Consider the following 13661-nt stretch of genomic DNA (forward strand, 5'->3'; position numbering starts at 1 on the left):
TCCCCTGCTATCTCTGCTCTATGAGCAGGCAGATCAGGATTTATTCATGTCTTGTTTTTCTCCTTTATTTTAAGATATCCTTGCTTGTAAGGATATTCTAGGAATACACAGATAATCTTATTTGAAGCTTTCTACTTTTCAATTAGACACCAGAAATCAGTGTCACATATTTACTGTCATATGTCTCCAGGTTTATAGTGTCCAGAAAGCCCATTGCTGCCTTGTTTGTCACTTTCTTACGCCCATTTATTACTTTCAACTTTTCTAAGTGCTTTCACAAAAAAAAGTGAAAAGTAACTGTTTCCCTGTAAGTGTTACACTGCCATATGTATCCAGCTTAGGCATTAAGGAAGTTAAAGTAAAAAATAATGCAAAATAATTTTTAAGTGTTCAAAATCTATTTAACAGTATCAGGTAAATGTGACATAATTACTGGATCATTTTTCAGTCTTCAATATATGCAATGTGTTGACACAATACTTCATAATCTGCTATTTAATTTTACTTGAAATCTTTCCAACATCTTTGTTATCTGGGTTAAGCAAGGATCTGAAATAGAATGATTGAGCTCCCTTTATAGATCACTACTGATGACAACACTTTGGCAACAGTCCTAACTTTTAAGAGGTTTAACTTTTACAAGAGCAAGTAGCATGAGTGTTTTATTTAAGCATCTCTCCTTTTTCCTATAATCTAAAAAAGATTATTTAAACCAATGAAATACCTGAAAGATAACCAAAATAGTAATGATAATATTTTATTAAGCATTCCCTATTTTTCAACCCCTTTTCAAGGCACCTAACACACTTTATGTCATTTCACTCTCATAACAACACTGTGGGAGGGTTCTACTGTTACGTAGAACCTGTTTTATAGATGAGGTAACTGAGGTATAGTATCTTTCTTATGCATAAGGAGGACCAGCTCACCCAAGGTCAAATGGCAAAACATGGCACTTATTTTGACTAAAAAGCCTGTTTAATGGATGGAAATTTCATCTTTGCAAACTCTGAACTTCTTCAGATATTTCAAGTAGTGAGATGTCTAAAATAACACATGAGCAATTTCGGATTGTCCTATGTGTACCATAGATTTGGAGCACTGTTTCATGAAATCAGAACTAAGTGTATCATCTTAGACACATTTTCTTGATTTCTTAGAACCTCAGTTTTCTTGTCTGCCATATTCTCAATATTAATATTGATTTGTGAGAATTAAAATAAACTAATAAACATGTAAGAACCTAATAGCACCAGGTTTATTTTAGGTTTTTAATAAATATTAGTTTAATTTTCTCCTTCTTGTAGATCCAATACCCAAATTATATGATTTGTACTTTGATTCTCACACTGCACTGAAAATTCAGATCTAACTTATTACAACTTTTTAAGACTCCTTGCTCTTAAATTTGTTGTGTTTAAATACCTCATTTTATTTTATTTTATTTATTTACTTATTTATTTATTTATTTATTTTTGGCTGCATTGTATCTTCGCTGCTGCCTGCGGGCTTTCTCTAGTTGTGGTGAGTGGGGGTTACTGTTTGTTGCGGTGTGCGGGCTTCTCATTGCGGTGGCTTCTCTTGTTGCGGAACACCGGCTCTAGGTGCGTGGTCTTCAGTAGTTGTGGCTCGTGGGCTCTAGAGCACAGGCTCAGTAGTTGTGGCACACAGGCTTAGTTGCTCCATGGCATTTGGGATCTTCCCAGACCAGGGCTTGAACCCGAGTCCCCTGCATTGGCAGGCGGATTCTTAACCACTGTGCCACCAGGGAAGCTCCTAAATACCCATTTTATAGTTGAACTCCTTTTTATAATTTAGTTTCATATTTCTATCTTCTATTCCAAATCTCTCTTTAATATTACAGTTCTCATCAAATTCACTAGGAGTTGAAATTTCTAACAACTAACTTAGAAGAAAAAGGACTTTCATTCCTATTGAATGTCTTTCCTACTCATATATAGCAGAGGTCATTGTTACACTGAAAGTCTATGGTTGTATTTCAGATGTTAGTGAAACTGTGATCTACTTTAACCTGTTATTAAAACTTGGTCTTTTTCCTTTAAATATGAAGCTCAGCCACCTAGAACATGAGTATCACTGTCCATGAGCGTGTCATGGAGGCACTTCAGCCACGTAAAGGGAAACAAAACTTCGCATCAAATATTTAAATTCTAAAAGAAAATGTATATCTAGATTTAAATGACTTTCCATATTCAGGGATTTCTTCTGTTTCTGTGTAATATGATTATTCTTACCAATTGTTTAGCAACAAGTTATGTCTTTATTTAAAGCTCTAAAATCATGATTTTACTTGGTACATAATCCTCTACCTACTGAAGAATATTACAGGTAGAACATAGTAGTAAATTCCCACAAATAACTGCCTTGCTTATCTTAGAGGTGTTTGAAATATTTTCTAAAGCCCTGTCTGCAAAGTCAACATGAACTGAGGGGAACCATCAGAATAATTCATGGCATAATATGTCAGTATATTTATATATTTCAAGGCCATGGATAAGAAAGGCAAATTATTACTAATAATTACTATAATAGCTATTTCTAATCCTTTGGACATATATAGTATGCATCTTCATTTAAATAAATTTAATGTTAACTCCATGTAATCTAATACTATGTTTGGCTTAAAACGGTTAGATATTCAACATATTTTTTAAGGTTCTGCCTGGTCTCAGTCACTGTATACTTTCTCCTCTTCTCCCAGTGTGACCATTAAGTCTCAACCTTATCCTCTCCCCATCACATCCAAGGACCATGACTTGTTTTCATCAGAAATAATGACTTCCTATGGTAGTAATTTTCAGTGGGGTGGGAGGAAAGAGGAAAATCAAAACCAAAAGGTTGTTGATCCAAGGAAAAATTAGAAGGTTATGACTAGTTTGGAAATTTCTACTGATACGTAACATGATCTGATGCCTTCTTTCCCCCATATTGTCCAGGCTAAATTCTGACCAGAGATAAGGAAGTGTTGAAAGTAATCTGGCCCAATACTCTGACACTCACAAAGCTACCCTGGAAGCAGTTTAAAAAGCATGACCTTTGAACACATGTGGCTTCTACCTTGGTTCCGAGTCCCACTCTCCACCTTGGGCTCTGGCCCAGTTCCCTGGGCACTTTCCTCTCAGGCCTTCAATTCCCAACCCAAGCCTCTGCCAGGTTCTTGCTTGCCTCCTCCCTAGGACTGTATTGTTTATATGTGCTTGCAGCACAAGATAGCATCTTAAAGCTGAAAAAGCATTGAGAAGTCATTGAATTTAATATCCTCCTTTGTGGAAACCGAGAATCAAAACAAATTTTCCAACTGAAGTACTAAAGGACTGCCATGAGTATGGCTCATCATTCAATATTTTTTTTCCTTCTCACTGTGACCAAGAGTGGTGTGTTTTCTACAGATTAAGATATTCCTTACCCAGACTTAACCTGCCATGTGTTTCCTCCCTTCTCAAGTACCCTTTGTCCTGGGTGTCACATAGGGTCTTGTCCCACCAGCAGAGACATCTCTCTTGCACACAACACAGGTCTGTACAAGGAATGAGTGACGGTCTTCATTCAGACCTCCTTGCTGTAGAATAACTTCTCATTCTTTCTCAGTTCAGAGAAACTGGGGGGTGTCTGGCATCCATTAAGCAGACAGAAAAATACCAGTTATCCTGGAGAAATAGAGTCAAGATACTGGTTTTGAAACCTTCTCCATCTCTAGCTTTTCTATCACTTGGCCTGTTCCTTATGAATCTGCTGCTACTACCACAAACAATGTTCTTTTGAAGTGGTCCTGGTGTGAAAGTCTGGAGCTTGTAATGTTTTCTCCAATGGAAACGATGTGAGATGTAGTTGAAATAGTGCTATTATTACCATTGTTTAAATCTATTATGGTTTAAATAGGCTCCTTTTATTTTTTATTCTTTTCCAAAGAACATAATTAGCAGATACACAAAATTTCAGTGGAAAAGTATGTTTTAAGAGCCAAACAACTAATTTCAAAATTAACTCATATTTTAACTCACATAATCGATTAAAAAGTTCACAGGTACCAGGATTTAACAGTTTAAAGCAGTCTGTAGTTCTTGTGATGTTTGTGGATGGTGTTTCAATACAACTGAATTTCTATCCTTGATATTCTCTTGCTCAGCATTGACAATCAAGGCTTTATATATCAAGATGTGTAAGAGGTAACAATTCGTTCTTAAATACCTGTTAAAGATCTTTTTTTTCATAGCTGCATGAAAAAAAAATTAAATAAATAAAAAGATGCTACATAATGTAAAGCAGAAGACAGAGTTAAAAGGTCAAGGTTCTGAACAAAATTGACCGGGGACTGGCTGTTTGACCTCAGGTTGGTTATTTCAGCTTGCTGTGAGTCATATTCCACATCTATCAAATACTCTCAGTCCTCGTTTGTAAAATACAGAAAAGCCCTTGAGAAAATGCACTCTGTGTTATGATGCAGAGTACACTTACCATCAAGAAGAGTGTGTTAAAGGGCTCATCGTCCATTTTTTGTGAACATAAAATCAACCCATGTTCCTGGAAATGCATAGACTGTCAGGATTGCAGAAAAAGAAGGTGTTTAATATAGCAAAGGGTTTTACTAACCAAATGTTTGGTTCTGTAGTCAGATATTCATGAAGAGGGGCTGAGAATCTTTTGTCTAATGAATCTGTGAAATTCATTTTTCTATAGCCCAAGAAATTGCTGTCTCAGAAGGAGTGAAAAAGGAGACTAGATCCTATATGGGCATACTCTTATTTAATAAAACCTAAGGAAAGCTAATTGTTCCTGGTTGAGGTCAGGAGGAATATGACATGCGAAAATGTGAATTTCCTTTACAAACTTGCCCAGTATTTGATCATACAATGAATAACCCGTCCAGGGGTCTAATTTTGCACAGGGCCACAAAGATTGGCAACTGTTTATAAGAGTGGGCAAAATGAACCCAGCAGAATAATCATCAGGCAATTCAGATGCAGATTGCAGGCGTGGAGAAAAAGTGTGGGAACTTGCAGTTAAGATGGGTAAAATTGCTCGCTTTAGTCATCAAGACCAAGTGTTAAATATGTGTTTGCTTTGTTAGGAATGAATTAGGCTGAACAACAATTGTCTGTGGTTGTGGTAACTGAGAAGAAAATGGCTGTGTGTTGTGAGTGCCTGGCAAGTACTCTTGCCTTAAGAGAGCCTGAAAAAAAAAATGTCCTTATTCCTATTTCCATTGGCCAAGAATAGGATCATTTCTAGGACATTAAAAAGTGTATATAAATTATACAAGCACAGCAATGCACCTTATGCCACAATGTGATGCAAATTGCAGTTACTAAGCCTTAGTATTGTTGAACGTAGGGAATATGAAAAAGGGTGTGTTGAAAGTGAGATATCAAAACTATGTAATTAATAATACTTTGACTTAGAGGCATGGAAAGGAAGTGTCTCCAATGTGGAAAGAGCATAAGTTCTGACAGGTCAGATCAGCATGTCTGTATGAACAAACTACTCTAGGCTTAGCACTGTGCTCCATATTGTGAGGGTTCATTCAAGGGAGTAGAATCAGCAAGGAAAGTCCATTTCTCATGAAAAACAACAAGAACAACAGATGCATGTTCAAGTACTATACTGTAAGGCCAAGATTATAAATCCTATAGGAATTGAGAGAAGAAATAATTCAAAATAAAAATGACATGAAAATTTATGATGGTTCATAAACAATCATATGTGACCAGTTGGGGAACAATACAGTGTGACAGAAAATTAACTACATAATTTTAGAAAAGTTGCTCATTTTCTTTGAACTTCAGCTTCATTATTTGCCTGTTGAGAACCACTCTAGTAAGAATAAACAAGGCTCACTGATAATATATTCTATTCAGAATTTCAAACTACACTTTCCGGACCAGGTTATAAACCATTATTTCACTCTTATGCCTTAACTTTCTGTCCTCTAAATTAAAAATTATTAGATCAGAAGGTTCCAGATTTGAAGTTCTATAATATGTCAAAATTGATTGAAGTCAGTGGGGTTAAAAGCAAAACATAACTATTTCTTGTATTAACAACAAAAAAATGGATAAGGCAGTGCATATGGAGATGTAGTAATTGTACAATTGCTGATGGGGTTATACTTTAGAATGCAAATTGGAAATACCTATTATGTTCATATCCTTTGACCTAATAATTCCCTTTCTAGTTATCTAAGGTATATTTGTAGTATAGAAAATCTATTAGTACAACTGTGCTCACTACAACCTTGATCAATAGAGCATAGATTTAGATGCAACTAAATAAGAAATAGAGAACTGATTAAGGAAATTGATGGAATATCATGAGACTACTGAAACTACTACTACTGATAGTTATAAAGACTACTGTGAAGGCAACCCAAATGCCCATCCAAGTGAGATTAGATGGAAAAGTGTGGTATATTCAGTGTTTTATTATACAGAGACATAATGAATGACATAGAGTGATTGATAGACAATATTATGATGAAGTCTTAGTTATAAGATTATTAAATTTAAAAAGTAGATTCCAAAAGGTTACATGCAGGTTACTAAACTTTTTATAAAGTCAGAAATAAAATATATACTGTAAATGCAATTTACAAGTTATATACGTATATAAGAAATACATACATTTACAATATATGTAATATAATATATATATTTCAAATATATGCAGTAAGGGAATGATAAAAATGGAATTTTGAATGATTGCTACCTTCAGTGGGAAAAAGGCAGAGGGAGGAATGGGGGACATAGTGATTGATGGAGGTTATTGTCAAGCTCATAGCTTTTGGGGGGATGGTGGTGAATTTGTGAGGGACTTTAGAGTATTACAAATAAGCACATACTTGAATCACTAATGAGAATGTTGTCATGAACTAAGGATTATGATTATTGCAATTATGTATACCAAAGGGCCAAAAGGGGGGAAAAGATTAAGATACATTTTTTTAAATACAAAATGAACTGTAAAGATTTGTTAATAAAAAGACTAGAAGACAATAAGCACAAATAATGGCTGTGTTACTGTGATGACCGTGTGATTTTTTTCTTTTCTTTTTCAAATTTTTAAAAGCATATTATTTTAATGAGAACAAATATTTTTAACTAATTTAAAAAATGTATGCAGAAAACCATGGGTCTGTAGGTCAATGAACTTTTGTAAACATGAGGAAGACAAATGAAATATCATAAAATTGATTAGCATTTCAGCAGGTTCTTGACTAATTCCCATTGCTGGAGGATTGGAGAGTAGTAACTATTAACCTTGCATTGACAACTAAGAAAAAGGAATGTGACTATTTGCAAGAACGTATGCCAGATCCAATTAGTAATGAAAAGTTACATTAACTACTAGAAATATCTCTATCTGGCACTGACCCAGAGAGTGCAACTGTTGGGTGTCAAACATGACTGATATGCCCTCCTGTTCAGTTATTTCTGCAGAGGTTGTATATAGAGGAATTTTAGATTAACATACATAACATGGATTTTGAGTCCTTTAGCTGAATGTTGATGTACAGGAAACCAATAGGAACAGGGCATGATTCATAACACAAGCAAATTGATTGGACATTTTGACAATGATGTTCAGAGAGCATGACACTGCTGCATGGTCAGATGTTAATGCACTAGGAGGCTCATTCAGAATGAGAAAAATATTACACCAAATTATGCTTTTATAAAAGATTTAGCTGTAAACCTTTTTTCTACAGATTTTAGACCATTTTCACCTCTTTTAACTTTTAAGATACAGGCCATATCACTTTTAAAAATATAATTTTCATTATGTTTGAAGAATACTAGATGAATTAGATAAGTGGCACACTTTGCAGCACTGTATCATATATATTTTCCTCTAATTTAGTGTTTTCTTTCTAGTACACCATCTGTAATACATATAAATCAGTTGATTTCACAGTGTATTTATTCCAGTTTTATTTGACCAGTAATTGAAAAAAAATCTTGGGTAAGAAGTAGCATTCAGAAAATAATGTTTGGGGAATTTAAATAATCCTTTTCTGTTTTGTGCTATTTCTTATGGCAAAATAAAAATAAAGGTTGGAAAATATTTTGTGAAGTAATTATTTATAATTTCATATCAATCATATTTTACAATCAAAAGTGTTTTGCTTTTCTCTTCTTTCTAGTTATTTAAAGGCTATGGCCTTCAATGACAAGTTTGGAAGGCTATGTGATAAAATAGAGCCTCAGGTTTGAAAAAAAAAAAAAAATAGCTGAGTTTGAATCCTCATGCTGCCACCTTGGAAAAGACATGTAAATTCTCTGAACCTTATTTTCCTAACATGTGGGAAGGAATAAGATGAAATCACCCAACATAGCTCATAAGGTCCTTTGGAAACTAACTAAATAAATGCCTATTCAAATGAGCAAAACTCTTATTGTTTTTAATAATAAAAGAACTTGAAACTCCCCTCCCAGAGCAAGGTGAACCAGGCTATAACAAGAGCACATAGGATTTTTTGTAAGGAATTCAGGAAAAGTCTCTCCTTGGGGCTCAGGTACCCAGTGTGGGACAATGCCAACGCCTCCATGTTTTCTTCCAATTCTTCTGTTTCTTCCAGACAGAGTTGAATTGGAAGACTAAGAGTTCCTATGTAAGCACCTATATAGATGGGCTGCTGTGGAGATTGTGGACATGAGGCTTCATTGTGTCAGAAAGTAGAAAGAAACACAAGTGTGCTCTTATAAACGCAGCACCTAGTCTAAGGCTCTTGTGTTGCTATGTATCATCATATTTCAAGATATGTATTTTTTTGCATTTTTAAATTATTTAAATTATTCATGTTAATGTAGAAATAATAGAAGCAAATAATAAAATCAAGAAGAAAAAATTACTCATAATCCTACCACCATTAGCACTAGTAGCCATATTTTGACTATTAGCATTACCACTATTAGCATATAACCACTAGCAGCATTTTGGAGAATATTTTTTCTAGTTTATTTTCAATGTGTATAGATGAAATATATGTATCTTTAAAGTGGGACCATTGTGTATATATATGTTTTGAAAACTACCTTTAACATTTAGCAGTATATCATCAACATATTGATCAATATAGATTAACACCATCTTTTGTGATGATTGGGTAGAATTACATTTTATGGATATACAAGTCATTCAAGTAATAACCTACAGCTGTACATTTAAATTATTTTCACTTTTCCCCTATAATAGATAATATTGTGATATATAGCTCCACATTTTTATCTTTATGAATCCATCTGGTTATTGAAAAAAATTCTTGCAAGTGAAATTTCTGAATTAAGTACATTACTTCCAATTACACTTTAGAAAGTCTCTACTAATTTTACTCCTGCCAGCATCTATGAGAGCTATTGAGCACGGGGCATTTTCCTTCTTTGACTCTTTGACAGTCTGATAGTTGATGAGAGGGGAGAGGCTATCTAGGCTTTTGTTCATGGTTATGATTACTAGTAAGGTGAAATATTTTTATCACATATTATCAATCATTTATATTTATGATTTTTGTACCTTGCCAGTTCATATCCTTTGTTCACTTTCCTACCTGGTTATATATTCTTTTTGTTACCAATTTGTAAGATTCCTATGTATTAGAGACATTTCTGTCACACATAATTATATTTTTCCTTGACTGTAATTTGCTTTTTCACTTGGATTGTGGTATTTTTCCCCATACAAATGTCTTAAAATATTTATTTAATTAGATCTTTTAATTTTTTGCCTGGAGTCCTGATTGAAAGGGCTTTCTTCACCTATACATATGAACCATATTTTCCACTAGTAGTTTTAAATTTCATTGTTTGTACTTATACTTAATTCATTTGGAGAATTAATTTTACCTTAAGGTGTGAATTAGGGCTCTAAATTTATTCTTGTCAAGTGGTTAACTGGTTTCCACAATACTTTTTATCAAATTGTACATCTTTTCCTCACTGATTTCAAATGCCATTTTTATCATACACTAAATTCTTCTTTGTTGTTTTGTTTGTATCTGAACTTTGTGTTCCGTTTCATTGATCTCTCTATTTTGGCACAAACTTCATGGCTTTAAATTTTGAAGCTTTATAATGTTTACTTAGAAGTTCATGAGTTACGTCCCTCTATAAGTATTCTTCTGTTTCAAATCTTTCTTGACTCATTATACCATGTTTAGTTTTCCAGTTAAATTTTAAGATCATTTTGTTGAGTTCTATAGAAAAATAGTAAGGATTTTGACAGTAGTTTTCTTAAATATATAGGTTACCTTAGGGACAGCTGACTTTTTAGAAAAGTTCTCCCATTCAAAACATGGTAGTTGTCTCTACATAAGCATGTTGTTCCTAATATCTCAAGAAAATTTTGTTTACCACCTGAACAATTCTCGTGAGATTTATTCCGGTTTGTAAGAGGTTTTTGTTTTATACACATATTTATTTATTTTTTCAATACACATTTATAAACACATTATGTTCCAGGCTCTGGGCTAAGTCTGATGCTTAAGAGAGACCAACAGCTAGAGCAACACTACCCAAAAAAAAAAATACAGTGTGAAGCACATCTCTAACTTTAAAAATTCTAGTAGCTACACTAAAAAAATAAAAGAAACATGCAGTCAATTTCAGTAATATAATTTATTTACCCAGTATATCAAAAATAACGATTTCAATGTGTGCCCAATATAAAAATTATCCAGATAATTTATGTTCTCTTTTTAAATCTATGTCTTCAAAACTTAATATGTATTTTATACTTACAGCACATCTTAATTTGGACTAGCCACATTTCAAGTGTTCAAAAGCCACACATAGCTGGTGGCTACCCTACTGAACAGTGCTAGATAATTTGATGTCATCAGAATTTGGATCGTAATTGAAGCTCTCCTACTGTTGGAGTTGGTCCAAGTAGAGTGATTGGTGGATATAAAAAGAGAGCTTGCAGCAAAATACAAAGAAAGAACTGAGAGTTAAAAAATACCAAAGAGGGCTTCCCTGGTGGTGCAGTGGTTGAGAGTCCGTCTGCCGATGCAGGGGACGCGGGTTCGTGCCCCGGTCCGGGAGGATCCCACATGCCGCGGAGCGGCTGGGCCCGCTGAGCCTGCGCGTCCGGAGCCTGTGCTCCGCAACGGGAGAGGCCACAACAGTGAGAGGCCCGCGTACCGCAAAAAAAAAAAAACAAACAAAGAGAAGCTTGTGAAAAGGACTAAAAGAGAATGGCCTAAGAAGTAGGACAAAAGCGAGATCTGCTACTTGAGAGATGAAAAAAGGGAGGATTTCAAGGAGAAGGACTATAGTTTCTAAGTTAGAGAACTTTGCTAGCTTATCAAGTTGCATCTTCCATGTATAGCTGGATAACTCAAAAGCTCAATGGCGTGAGAAGTAATGACCAACAATTGTTCTAAACTGAGCATATAACAAATTCAGATAGTCTGAGAATTTTAACTGTTGAAGAACTTTTAACTAATTTCAAATATTGAGCTTTTACATACAGGCAATTTCTTATCTAAGCATAAAACTATTTCATTCTGTAATAGAATCAAGTCATTTTTACCCTTTATTTTTCTCACATTCCACATATATTATATATCTTGTAGTTGACAACTTCAAAAATCTCTTCTCACAAGTCATGTCCTGCTATCCTGGTATAAGCCACCATCAGCGATTGCTTAGGATGATACAAGACTCTTGAACTGGGCTCCCGGATTTCACCCAAACTTCTGTATTTCACTTTAAGTCAGAGTGAGCCTTTTACAAAATAAGTCAGTTCCTATCATTCCTCTGCTGAAAACTCTTGGATAGCTTTCTATTTCTCTTAGAATAAAGGGGAAAGTACATGAAGATTTCCTGCAAGTCTCTCCACGATCAGACCAACTGCCTCACTGATGGCATCCCCTGAAGTAACTCCCCCATCCTCCCACCAGCCATCCTAACAATCCTTGAAATTTGCAAGATGGTTCCCACTGTTGAGTTTCCTCCTCCACTTTACCTGAGTCTCTGCCCAAATATCACTTTACCAAAAAGATCTTTTCTAGCCTAATAAAAGCCTTTGTTCTATATATCTTTGTTCTATATATCTTTATCCCTGTTTAATTTTTCTTTACTATACTTCTTACCAGTTCACTTCTATTCTATTGTATTCTGTTGAAACTATTCTATAGTTTCTCCCCTACTAGAATGTAAGTCTCACGAGGGCTTAGGCTTTTCTTTGTTCACTGATGAATCCTCAGAGCCAAGAACAGCGCTGGCAATCAGTTGGTGTGCAATATGTCTAACTAACTAACTGAATGAATGAATAAACATTTGTCTGGATATTAAAAAAAATCACCCCAGGTCTTCTAAATCATTGCTGGCATTAAAAGCAATGTTTCCAATTTTGAAGTCTTTTAGAAAAGGCTTTTTCTCCCCCAAGAGAAGATTCAATTTCACGCTTTGAAACTAAATGAAAGGAATTTGAGTTATGAAGACGGAATTTTGGAATATTACAATTTTAAGAGATTTTGACTGATACAACTTTATTGTGATAATTGAGAATAAAAATATTTCTCAGAAGGTCATATAGCATAGAAATAAAAAGATTAACACTCTGGAGACTTCAGCAAGATTTTCTAGTCTTGAGAGATCCACTACTTTCTAGCTGCATAATTTTAGGTACCCCTCTAGTCTTTGGTTTTCTCATCTGTAAAATAAGATAAATAATTGTACCTATTTATAAAACTTGTGAGGATTAAATGACTTAGATTATGTGAAGGGCTTAAAGCAGTGCTTCAAACATAGTGTCTCATAAGAATTTACTATTATTTATTTGATAATAGTATTATTACTTAACAAGGGCATAGGTGCTCTTATTGATGAATTTTTTGTTTGTTTTCTATTTGTTCGTTGTTTATTTTTCTCTGCATTGATTCTAAGGGAGAATCTCTCTCATAGGAGCAATCCAGAATAAGAGAATTGAGGCAATTTCTAGTTGTTTGCATAAACTCCTTATTTTTTTCACTTGTGGAATTCAGACAAACTTTTTGGGCCCTCATATTTTGCAAATGAATGCTTTACTTCTCCATTTCACTTTACATGCATAGGCAAAGTTAAAGGGAAAGTCAGGTGAACTGGCAAGGGATGGCTGTATAGAATGAAACTCTAAAAGAGAGTTTCTTATGCCCAGAGAAAGGCTATTTAGAGGAAGAAGGAGCTCCATCACTGAGACTGAGTTGGGACAGTCCAAATGCACAAACCACAGGTTTTAAAAACTGACTTTAAAAAAGCCCTTCAATATTTGTCTTCCTCAGGTGAAACTGATTCAAACTATTCATCCACACTTTTTATCCTAGAACATAACTCCAATGATCATGTTTTTAGCCTTCCAAAATACTTGGAAATTTTATATATTACATTTGGTAAATTTATTGGAATGATGCTATTAACAGTCATAATTGATAATGAGGTGGGTTTTGTTTGTGCCATCTATATTTATATGTATTTATCATCCTATTTGACTATAAGCTTTATAAAATTAGCTCTTTCACATCCTTAGTAATTCCCCAAAGATCCAGGGACATTGCTCAGGAAATAAGACTATTGGCAGAGATGTAACAATCACACATAATTATTAAGGATGCTATGTTCTCTCTTTCAAATATCATTGCTTTTGAAAAATATAATCTGTTATTTAAA

The sequence above is a fragment of the Grampus griseus genome (genome assembly GCF_964374135.1).
Source record: "Grampus griseus genome assembly, chromosome: 3".
NCBI lineage: Eukaryota > Metazoa > Chordata > Mammalia > Artiodactyla > Delphinidae > Grampus > Grampus griseus.